This window comes from Coenobita brevimanus, chromosome 29 (genome assembly GCF_032717465.1).
Source record: "Coenobita brevimanus isolate Jiangsu-jjx chromosome 29, ASM3271746v2, whole genome shotgun sequence".
Lineage (NCBI taxonomy): Eukaryota > Metazoa > Arthropoda > Malacostraca > Decapoda > Coenobitidae > Coenobita > Coenobita brevimanus.
In genome coordinates this window covers 23,291,827-23,304,013 of record NC_136982.1, presented here as the reverse complement: position 1 = coordinate 23,304,013, position 12,187 = coordinate 23,291,827, and the positions used below count along the sequence as shown (strand labels likewise).

The following is a 12,187-nucleotide window of genomic DNA, read 5'->3' as shown; positions in this document are numbered from 1 at the left end:
GATGAGGGAGCTGCGCTCTCCTTGGTAAGCAGTAGTCTTCCCCTTAAGTCAACATGAACCGCCAAAAAAAACACTGTTCTTCAAGGAAGAATCGTTGGATTATGAGAGAGTAAATTATGCACTGCTCTGCTTTAGGTGACATTTCAAACTTTATACGTGAAAAACATTCAGTGTTAAACCTAGCGCCTCTGTCAGTTTGGTAGAGAATCTTATTTATTTATTTATTTATTTTTTGCATATTAATTTCTCAAGTAGCAGACACTGAAGATGGAGTGCTTAAACAAGCAAAAAATAGGAACTGATTTCTTAAATACTATACTGACATCATATTTCCAGGGCAGTTAATGAATATTACTTTTTTCTAATTTCAGAAACAGCAGAGACACTGCAAGATTTGTTAAATGACCTGAACAGGGAAAGTCTCAAAGTAGGACTAAAGATGAACAAGAGTAAAACTAATGTTTAATCCACATACATCAAAGAGCGTCATCAGAATATGCGAAGAAAATCTTGAAGGAGTCAAGGAGTACAATTGCTTGGGGCTAATACTAAACTTAAAGAAAGACCACGATAGCGAAATTAAAAGACTCACTACAATTGGATGGAAAGCTTTTGATAAAGACATTATGAAAAGTACCTTGCCAAAATGTATTAAACGAAAAGTATATAACGAATGTATAATTACAATTATGACGAACGGTTGTGAGACCGGGAAACTAACAAAATCGATGGAAAATAAACTAATCTGTACTCAGAGAGCAATGGAAAGGTAAATTCTGGAAATAAAATAAGAGAAAGGAAAAGATCAACTTGGGTTAGAGGGCACACTAAGGTCAAAGACATTATAAAAACTATAAAAGAACAGAAATGGAGGTGGCAGGTCATGTAACAGGAATAAGGGATAACCGACAGAGCAAGAGGCTGACTGACTGGACACCAAGAGATGGTAAGCGTAGCAGAAAAAAGGGCCAGACAGGTGGAGAGATGAGATAGTGAAATTTGCAGGGAAAACATAGCACAGATTGGCTTAGTCAAGAAATTCGTGAAGCTTCGGGGAGGCCTTCGTTCAGCAGTGGACTTGTAATGGCCGATGGTGATGATATATATATATATATATATATATATATATATATATATATATATATATATATATATATATATATATGGCCATACCACGTTGAGTACACCGCTTCCCGTCCGATCAGCGAAGTTAAGCAACGTTGGGTCTGGTTAGTACTTGGATGGGTGACAGCCTGGGAACACCAGATGCTGTTGGCATCCCTACGTGTCAAGTGGGGTTGGTGGAGGATTAGTGCCCCTCCCTGTAAAACAATTAACTCTAAGCCCTTGGCCACCCTGTTTGGGATACATGGCGTCTGGCAATGAATGAAAAAAATATATATACTATATATATATATATATATATATATATATATATATATATATATAGATATGGCCATAAATAAAATGCCTCCACGTCACCATGTCTCCTGCCATTTCTCTGCTCTCTCGCTCCAGCTCACGCCCCCTTCTGTCATATACCTCTCCACTCCATTTCTCCATCTCATCATTGACCTCCCCCTCCCTCGCCTTCCCCTCCACACAATTCACATATACTCTCCTCGTTAGTCTCTCACTCTTCATACATTCCACGTGGCCAAACCACCTCAGTGTATTTCTAACGCGTTCTATCTCATCCACATCCACATAACAACACTTCTTCACTTCCTTATTTATCAGTCTGTATCTTCACGTAACTCGACATGCTCGTCTCAAATAATTCATTTCCACTGCTGTCACTCTTCACTTGTGTCCTTCCAGCAAGGTCCAAGCTGGACGTCCATTTGTTAAACTTAGTATCACAATACTGTCATGCAGTGGCTTTTTTGCTTCCATGCTTATTATTTCTTATCTTTGTATAATTCTGATTGAGAATGTGCCTTTTTTATTCCGTCTCTTTACCAGTCCATTGGAAGTTGGATGGTAGGCTAAGCCATTAACTTCTTTATATGGTATTTCTTGTATAATTTCAGATTTAAATGTTATTCTCCTCCATTGTTGCTTATTAACATCTTTGGTCTGCTGAATCTACAGTTAACATTATATATAATTACTTGCACGACTGCATCTGCTGTCATATCCTTAACTGAGACCAAATTAACATATCGTGAGAAATGGTCAGTAGCAACGAAAAGATAGTGATTATGATTGCTAATTAAGGGTACCTTTAATAAGTCAGCCGCAACAACGTCCCACGGTTGGTTTTGCACTGGGTATTTTCCTATGGGTGCAGGTGTTAATGTGTAACCTTTGTGCTTGATACATGATTCACATCTGTCAATGTGATAATGTATATTTTTGTGTAACGATGGCAAATAGTATGACATCCGGGCCTGCCATACATTTCTATCTTTGCCATGATGCCCTGCATGCGGAATATTATGTATGATCCTCAAATACGAGGTATCATTGTATTAGGTATAACTAATTGCTAATACTTCTTTTATGATTAGGGTATGCTGGATTTACCCTGTATAGTTTACTGTTGTTAACTGTTCAAGTGGTACATGTAACTTGGGTAATGGTATATCATCTTCTGACACTAGAATGTATATAACTTTAGACCATACTGGGTCCTGTCTTTATGCCTGTGAGATTCCGTCTTATTGGTTATTGTTTCCTCATTGTTGGGAAGTGATTCTCTTAGACTAATCGTGGAGACATTCGTTGATGGATTTCGTGATAAGGCATCTGCTACCAAATTTACATCACGTTTCGTGTAGTGAATATTTACATTGTAATTCGGGATTGTACATTTCCATTATGCTCTACTCCCAGAAAGAGTTCTTCCTGAAACACGCCCAAGAGACGCATATGATCAGTACAGAGGTTAATTTCCATACCATATATTAGACCACGAAATATTTGTAGTGAAAGTGTGCTAGAGCTTCTAAGTCTGTGTTACAATAATTTTTCTTTGCCTCTTTGGTTTCTCTACTGGCAAATGCAATTGGTTGGTATTTTCCACGTTTATCTTTTTGCATTAATACAGTGCCTAAACCTTTAAGAGAGGCATTTGTGAAAGTTGTGAATGGTTTATTAAAGTTTGGATATGTCAAGGAAGGTGCACATGTAAGCTTATCTTTTAAATCGTTAAATGCTGACTTTTTTTTCCCTCTCCCCACCGAAATACAGCTTGTTTTTTTTTTTTGTTTTTTTTCAGAAGGTGGAATAACGGCTCTGCTATATGAGAAAATCTTTGTACAAAAGATCTGCAATATCCTGCTAGCACTAGGAACCGTCGTACTTCATTTTCAATCATGGGTTCAGGGAAATATGTTTCTGCTTTTATTTTCTCGTCTGAGGTGTGGATGCTTTAGTAAAGCATTTGATTGCACTGAACATTCAATTTTAATTACCAAACTCCAAAACTGTGGCATAAGAAGTCCTGCTGTGAGTTTAATTGAAAGCCATTTAGAAGATGAAGTCAGTATGTTTTATAATGGTATTTATTTTGATCCTATAAATGTCAGGTATGGAGTTCCTCAAAGGAGTATCTTAGGTCCATTATTGTTTTTGATTTATATTAATGATATTGTAAATTCTAGCCAATCCTTAAAGTTTACACTATATGCAGATGACACCAATGCATTTATATCCAACACAAATACCGATTCTTTAGTAATATCAGCAAATAAAGAATTAGCAAAAGTACACGAGTGGGTAGTATGTAACAAATTATCACTTAATACAACTAAAGCTACATATATGTTATTTTCATGTGGGACCTCACAAAATATGCTACAGCCTGAAAGAATTGGAAATACTCTAATTTCCAGAGTTCATTATACGAAATTTCTTGGACTTGTTGTAGACAAGAAATTGAAATGGCATGTGTATATCAAACAGACAGCCGCTAGAATTTCTAAAATATGTAGTATATTATTTTTAGATAGAAAATGTTTAAATAAAGAAGCTCTCCTATGTATTAGTTACTCTTTGGTATATAGTCATTTAATCTATTGTATTACTATCTGGGGTGGGACATGGAATGTCCATCTTAATCCAGTAATAATGGGGCAGAAATGGGTTATAAGATGCATTTCATTTGCTAAAAAATATGATCATACACAACCTCTTTTTGATCAATTACAATTACGAAAATTTGAATTTGTATATAATTTCTTCTGTTGTTTGCTAGTTCATAAATGTATGGACTTAAGTTGTTTAGGTTTATTTAGTTATGTAACCCATGCTTATAACACCAGGCATTCTCCCATGGATTTAAAACTTCCCTTCTCCAGACTTTCTCTTGTACAAAAAAGTGTAATTTATAAAGCATCCACCATATGGAACTCTCTTCCACATAATATTAGATGTCTCCAGACTGTTCCCATTTTTTAAAGAACATTGAAAAATTTCCCTTTAGAAGCCTCCCCCCCCCCAAATAAAAACAATGTAAAACGTTCGTTGAGTTTTATTTTCAAATGATCATAGGTTGTAACACGAGAGTTGGTGTTTACCTGTTATTTAATGTATTTATGACCACTGGTGTTTGATGTCACTTGATATGATCGTGGCCTGTTGTGCTGCCAGTCAGTAATGCCTTAACCTTATGTATGTATCACTCTGTCTACCACAACTTGGTAGGCGTGGCCAAATATTGTTGTTTTTATGTTGTAAATGTTAGTATTCTCTTACGGCAATAAATTACTGAATCTGATAAAATCAAACCTATGGCCAATGAATTTAGTTCTTCTAAAGCTAAATTTACATTTAGGTAGTTTAATTTTTAACCAGGCATTGGATAACGTGTTTAGTAGCTGGTCTAATTTCTGTAAATGCTCTTCTATTGTTTTCGTTGTAATTATGATGCCATCCAGATAAATAAAAATGCCATTGAATGTTCAGTACCGAAGGATGCCCCATTGGCATCCTTCGGTACTGAAAATGACACCTGTTTGTAGAAAATGCTGCGTATCTCCATGATTCTTCATCCAACTCTCCTAGTCCAAAAATATATAAGACATCACTTAATGACATGGGAAAACGGTCTGGACTTGTTTCTTGATCAAATTTGCGATAATCAACGACTGCCCGAATTTTCGCGTTTTGTTCAGGTACAAAGACAAGTTGTGCATTCCATGGGGACACTGAAGGTTCAGTGATACCCACACTTAACGCTCCATCCACATATTGTTTTGGCTAGTACACGCTGTGAATGTGCAGCTCTATATGCTGGCACTTAAATAGGTTACGTGTCCTGTTTAACATTAATCCGGTGTTGTATGAAATTGGTACAGCCTAATGTTTCACCACGTAATGCGACTGTCGGTCGATGTATCTGTACTAAATCCAGTACATCATTCTCGACATTAATATCTGCTGAATGAATCAAATGCACTTTTATGCACCGTTTGTCTGATGAATTGACTTTGCTTGTGGTCCAGCAATTGTCACTTCATGTATAGGAGCTGGCCAAGTCTCTAAATTACATATACAATTTTCTTTACTGACCAGCACATCTCCATTCATTAAGTTAATTAGAAACACACTGGTTTCCCCTCAGTCATTTATCCAACATAAAGCATTTTCCACTGAGTTCTTTCATTTGACAAGATTCATCTCATATAATAACATTACAATTCTTTAACTTAAATTTTATTATGACTTTCATAAATTATTTTGGTGGTAAATTTTATGTTGCAGTTAATGCCAGCTGGGTAAGTGAGTTAGTCGTGGTTGAGTTGTGGGTGAGTGGGTGTGTGACGTGAGTTTGGCTGAGAGTTGTGAGCTGGGACTGAGTGCCCGTTTTCTATGGTAGATGGTAAGACAGACTCTTCACGTTTTCGCTTGCGTCTAAATGCTCATGTTATTTTGGATTTTCTGTAATTGTTGGATGTATTATCTGGAGAAGAACCTTCCCCTACTAACTCTTTATCGAATTCCATCTCGTTGAAATGTGGCATTAGTATGATGTTTTCGTCTCTCATTGTAGCTAGGCCAAGGAGCATATCGGTATTTCTATTAATGGATAAATTTTCAACTGTGTAGAATATAGTGGTGATTGTTATGCTAGGTGTTTAAGGGGCGGCTTCCCGTCCCTATAACGCCTAGAGTGCAGCTGGGTTCCCTTTCTAGACCGGAGCTTAGACAAACAAGAGAGGGCCAGGGTATAAAAACATAGGGCAACAACCTTACATGTATATTGACAAAGTCAGTGCTGTGGAACAGGTAGACAGTCTTATACAATATACTAGGCAAAAATCAATGCATAGGCTGGTATTAGTGGGTAGAGTATCGCACAGGATACTAGATGTACAGTTAGTCTAAGCGATCGGTGCCAAATAGAGCTAGAATTGCTTGGATGCTGATACAGACATGAAACTTGGCACAAATGTCATTCACAACATACCTTACAATTTCAGGGGTGGGGCCAATAAAAAATGTAACAGCCTTGGCAACAGCTGCTAGGCAACAATTTCACCTTAGTGACTAACTATGTATGCCTGTATATTATAGCCAGATGAAGTTCTATTATCTCAAACAGTCATAAGGCAATATATACACAAAAATATGAACTAGAATGCCATGTTTGAAAATTATAAAAGCAAACATATTATTTTTTCAGTTATAAGGCAATGTAACTACCATAATCGAGTTATTCTTAGGTATCGCCCTCTTATGTTTAATGCTGCAAATATCTTGTGTATGATAAATTATGTGTCAGATGATAGTTTTTCAATATGAATAACAGTTTAGTACATTCATGGTTGTGGTGTGAATATCACTTCACAGTTCTCAAAATACACGAGTACCAGGGATCAAGCATTGTCACAGTCTCCTTTGCAAGTACAATAGACAGTGCATTTGAGATTCGACCGTGTGCGCTTGCGGTCTATGCACTTTGATCTGCATCTGCACTGCAGCAGCTCTGGGCATGATGCACTGGCCTGAGGCAGTGTGGTCCACAGGGGTGTCCACTGCTCTGGGCATGTCATTCCCCAGTCAGCAGGAGAGGGTAACTGACGATGTGACCTTGTAACATGACCCCAATAGTGACCACCTTGCAGTACTGCCCGCAGTATGTGTTGTCGTAGGGCAGCCTTAGTAGGAGAAAGAGCTGACATTTGGCGCCCCTTGTGTGTGAACAGAAGTTTTCTGACTTCATTAATTGACGTACAGCAAGAATGTAAAGTACTCCAAGGATGCATATACTTCTTCTGGTATATCCTCTGGTGCACTGTGCATTTCATAGAATGTGTCTGTGAATTCCTCATGCGTCTCCCACACCTTCCAGGCTGTCTTCTTTCCCACTTGAGCAAAGTGAGAAACGGTGTCACACCCTGTCAATGGATGAAATACAGGTAGTGATCGAGACTTCCTTGGTCCTAGAGCCACTGACATCTCATGAGCAGGGATATACCGAAAGTCTTTTCCAGTGCCAAATGCCACCCAGAGCTCAACATGCCCTAGTTCCTAAACTGTTGATACTGCCAGAACCACCACATCTGTGTCCACAGTGCGAACTAGGATTTTCACAAACCCCTACTTAACAGCACCAACCACATGAACCATCATCATAGAATCTGCTTCCTCATGATTGCATGGTGCTACATTGGTCGAGTCACGCACAGGCTTGCAGAGTACATTTTCACCATCAGTTAGCACCAGTACCTTCTCCTCACTTGCTTCTCTCGTCATTTCATCATTCAGAAGCTTAAAGAGCTCAACTTTGTTGCTGTCGACACGAATTAATTGTTGCCAGTTCTTTGGCACTGGGCTTGACACATCCACATGAAGCCTTTGGGTTTGGCACATTGCTCGCTGTTCTCTATGTGCATTGAGACTGTTGAGTTGACGATGTCCACAAGTGCCAGACCATGTTCTCTGTGAATGTGAGGAACAAAGACCTTCAAGGCATATTCACCAAAGGTTTTGCATCCTTTTGGCCTTAGCATATTCACAATCGCAGAGCCATCCATGATTGTGCCTTCAGTCAGGGGTCGTGTTTCAGACCTAGCATGTGTGTGTTGCTCCAAGCAGTACATTGAATCAGACTTCATCCCAAGTCGTAATTGCCCATAGGATGACAGTGAAGGTGGATATGGGTGATTTTCATGGGAGAAGAAGTTATCTAAATCCCCATCCCTGGTCTGGCAGGCGACGTAGAGCCTAGCAAAAAGAAAAGACTCCACTTTCAGGGGACTGACTGTGTCCTGTGCTTTCTTTGTTCTTTTTGCTTCTTCATGAAAGATTTTGTTTCTGGGGATGGAAGCTTGCTTTGTGTTCTTAGCTTTTCATCTACAAACTGCATGTACTGTTCATTGCCCAGTAATTCTATCCCAGTGAGACAATCAATCGAATCCTTGCCCATTATGTCCTTGTACTGGATCCTCAACATATCCTGGCTTTTCTCCTGGAATGGGTTTCCCATGGTATCAATCACATCTACCAGTGCATTTATGTGTTCAGCAAATCGCTCCTGTGTTGCTTCAGATTGTTCATGGTCTGTCTGTCCTGCAACATTTGTTTTGCCAATCATTATCTGAAGAACTGCTGCAAAAATTGCTCGGATAATTATTTTCCCCACAACGCAAGTAATATATGGGACAAAAATGGATAAAAATATAATTTTTAATCTATCCAAAGTTAAAGGCAAGACATAACAAAAAGAATTTATTTTTCAAAAGATAAATTAAATATTGTCATTTTTATAGCTGGTAACCAAGGAAAATCTGTTGCCTAGCAACCATTGCTAAGGCAGTTACATTTTTGATTGGCCCCACCCTTGAAATTGTTAGGTATGATGCGAAGGACATTTGTGCCAAGTTTCATGCTTGTATCACAATCCGAGCAATTTTTGCACTGATTGGTCAGACTAAGTCACGCTTCCTAAATTGGACCCACCCCAAGCCAAGCCCAGAGCTGAGGGAGGCAGTAGCCACGGCTCTTAAACGAACGCGTTTACTAGCCAACCTCCCAACTCCTCCCCCATTCCCCCCCCACCCCTTCTCGCCATCCAACGTTCATTCTCAACCTTACCGCATTCCTTTCCACCCTCACCTGTTACTGAAACAATAATTTGCTGAAGAGGACAATGCTGGACGGATTTGGGAAAACATAGGGCATAAAAAAAAAAGTAAGACCTGAATATATTATTTCTCTCAATAAATTACCTCAAGGGAAACGTTTGTTGAGGCTGTATTATATGATCGCTCCGGTGATTAATTAGCCTATACAGTTTGTATTGCTGTAATACTTTTATTATTACAATTACTATATTTTAATGATTATTATCGAAGTCGTTAAAGTGGTCTGGGTATGGGTCCTATTGATTGGTTGGTTCTGTTTTACGTATTTGCAATGTGCAGTATATAATTAGGCTGTAGCGTAAGCGGTTCTGTATCTAAAGGCCGTGCTCTACATATCCTTTCACTCAGGTCGTATTATAATTGCATATTGGCTACTACTTGACGATTTAATGTATATGACACTGTCAGAGGACACTTAGCAGCATGTCATTCATAGAATTTATATTGTCTTGACTTTATTTACAAAAAAAAAAAAAAATCTCCAACAGTAAGAGATCGCCAAGAAGACAAGTAACACAGTATTGATATCTTTATTTTTTTTTTTTATGCGAGGAAGAATGAACCAAAGGCTGAGCCTGCATGAACGTTCCTTCCAAGAGAGAAGAAAAAAACTATACAAAAGAGAGCCAAATTAAAGATCTGTTCATTTTGAGATGCCTGGACACACTGCGTTTGAAAGACTGGAGATCATAGGAAGTAGGAAATACAGACAGAGGGAGACAGTTCCAGAGTTGACCTGTTGCATAAATGAAGGACTGGGAGTAACGGTTAACTCTTGCATTAGAGAGTTGGACAGAAAAGGGATGAGAGTTTGTTGCTAGACGGGTGCTACGCGCCCGTCATAGAGATGGAGGGATGCAAGCAGACAGTTCAGAGGAGCAGTGATCAGTGACTTAGCAATAAAAAAGAGATAAAGAGGCAACAGTGCGGCAAAGAGACAGAAGTTGAAGGGAGACAGTAAGAGGAGGAGAGTTGATGAGATGACTAGCCTTAGACTTCACCCAATTGAGATGAGCTGTATGTGGGGAGCCTCTCCACACATGAGAGTTGTACTCTAAACAGGGGCGAATAAAACCAGTTTATATAGTCAATAATTATGCAGGGGTAAAGAAGGCATGGAGTCGGCTTAGCACACCTAATCCCTTGGAAACAGATTTTATAAGAGATGCAATATGATCTTTCCAAGATAAGTCCTGTGTGAATGAAACCCCAGGCATGTACAAGGATGATGCAGGATTGAGCTGGATATTATTAAACAGTAGTGGGTACTCCTATGGAAGATTTTGAGAGGTTGATAGGTGTAAGAGCTCAGTCTTTGATGCATTAAAAACAACAAGATTATTATTATCCCAGTCAGAGATACGAGCCAAGTCAGACACCAGGTGTGCCATAGCCTCATCCCCTGTTTGCTGAAGTAACTGCTGAGATGGACGTTGTGGGAACCGAATGGAAAGGTGAGGGGTGGAATCATAAGTGTACGAGTGGATAGGATTAGATGTACACCTTAGAAGATCGTTGATGAATAAAAGGAAGAGAGTTGGTGATAGGACAGAGCCCTGAGGAACACCACTGTTGATAGATCTAGGAGAAGAACGATGGCCGTCTACAATAGCAGCTATAGAACGACGCTAGAGATAAAGGCACAGATAGAAAGATAGAAACTGTAAGAGGGTAGTTTGGAAATTAAGGATTTATGCCAGACTCGATCGAAAGCCTTTGAGATGTCAAGTGCAATGGCAAAACTTTCGCCGAAGTCCCGTAAGGAGGATGACCAGGAGTCTGAAAGGTAGGTGAGAAGATTGCCAGTGTTGCATCCTTGACAGAACCCATACTGACGATCAGAAAGAAGATTGTGATAGGAAAGATTCTTTAAAATTTCTTTTAAGAATTGACTCAAAAACTTTTGAGACAGGATGTTAAAGCAATGGGACGATAGTTAGGGGGTTGAGAATGGTCACCCTTCTTTGGGACTGGCTGAATGAGAGCAAACTTCCAGCAAGAAGGAAAGGTACATGTTGAAAGACAAAGGCGAAAGAGTTTACCTAGGCAGGGTTCTTGAGGACAACAGGAGGTACTCCATCAGGCCCATATGCCTTGTTAGTATTGAGGCCAGTGATGGCAGAAAATAAATCAGTTGAAGAAATTTTAACGTCAGTCATGAGGAAGTCAGAGGGAGGGAAGTGATGGAGGAACAGCACCGGAATCGTCTAAGGTGGAATTGGAGGAGTGAGTCTGAGCAAACAGATCTGCTTTATCAGTAGAAGAAATAGCTACAGATCCATCAGAGTAGAAAAGAGGAGGGGAGGATGATGAGGTAAAATTGTTAGAAAGGTTTTTGGCAAGATGCCAGAAGGAGCAGGAAGAATTCGAGTTGGAGAGTTGAGAGCATTTAGCATGGATGAAATTATTTTTTAGCAGAGCGAAGAACAGACTTAGCACAGTTCCGGGCAGAAACATAAAAAAAGATGTGATTTAGGTGTGGGTTGGCTCCAGTACCTTATATAGGTCCTCTCCTTGTTGTGGACAGCATTAGAACAAGCGTGATTAAACCAACTCTTTCCTGCATTAGTCCAACGATATGAGAAAGGAATGTATGCTTCCATGCTCGAGAGAATAACCTCCGTAATGAGCAAGGCACACTCAGATGGCTCCCGGCCATGGAAGCAATAATCATTCCAGGGAAAATCAAAGAAGTACTGCTCGAGGGCCTCCCAATCCACAGCTCCAAAATGCCACAGACGACGTTTCTTTGGAGGTTCGACAGGCCGTACCAAAGTGATAGGACATGTTAAGGTGATAAGGTTGTGATTAGAGGAGCCCAATGGAGAGGAAAGATTAACAGTGTAAGCAGAAGGATTAGTTGTAAGGAAGAGGTCATGTATGTTGGAGCTCTCTCCAAGGCAGTCGGGGATACGGGTTGGGTGCTGTACAAGCTGCTCTAGGTCATTAAGGATAGAAAAGATGAAGGCTTGTTCACCAGGTGGATCCGTGAAAGGAGAGGAGAGCCAAAGGTGGTGGTGAACATTGAAATCTCCCAGAATGGAGATTTCAGAGAAAGGAGAAATGGATAGAATGTGTTTCATCATAGAAGT

The 12,187-nt window shown here is 39.5% G+C and overlaps 1 pseudogene; it reads left to right on the top strand.

The window, feature by feature from the left end:
• Window positions 1-1,159: 1,159 nt before the first annotated feature.
• On the top strand, window positions 1,160-1,278 carry LOC145395135 (5S ribosomal RNA; annotated as a pseudogene).
• Window positions 1,279-12,187: the final 10,909 nt, after the last annotated feature.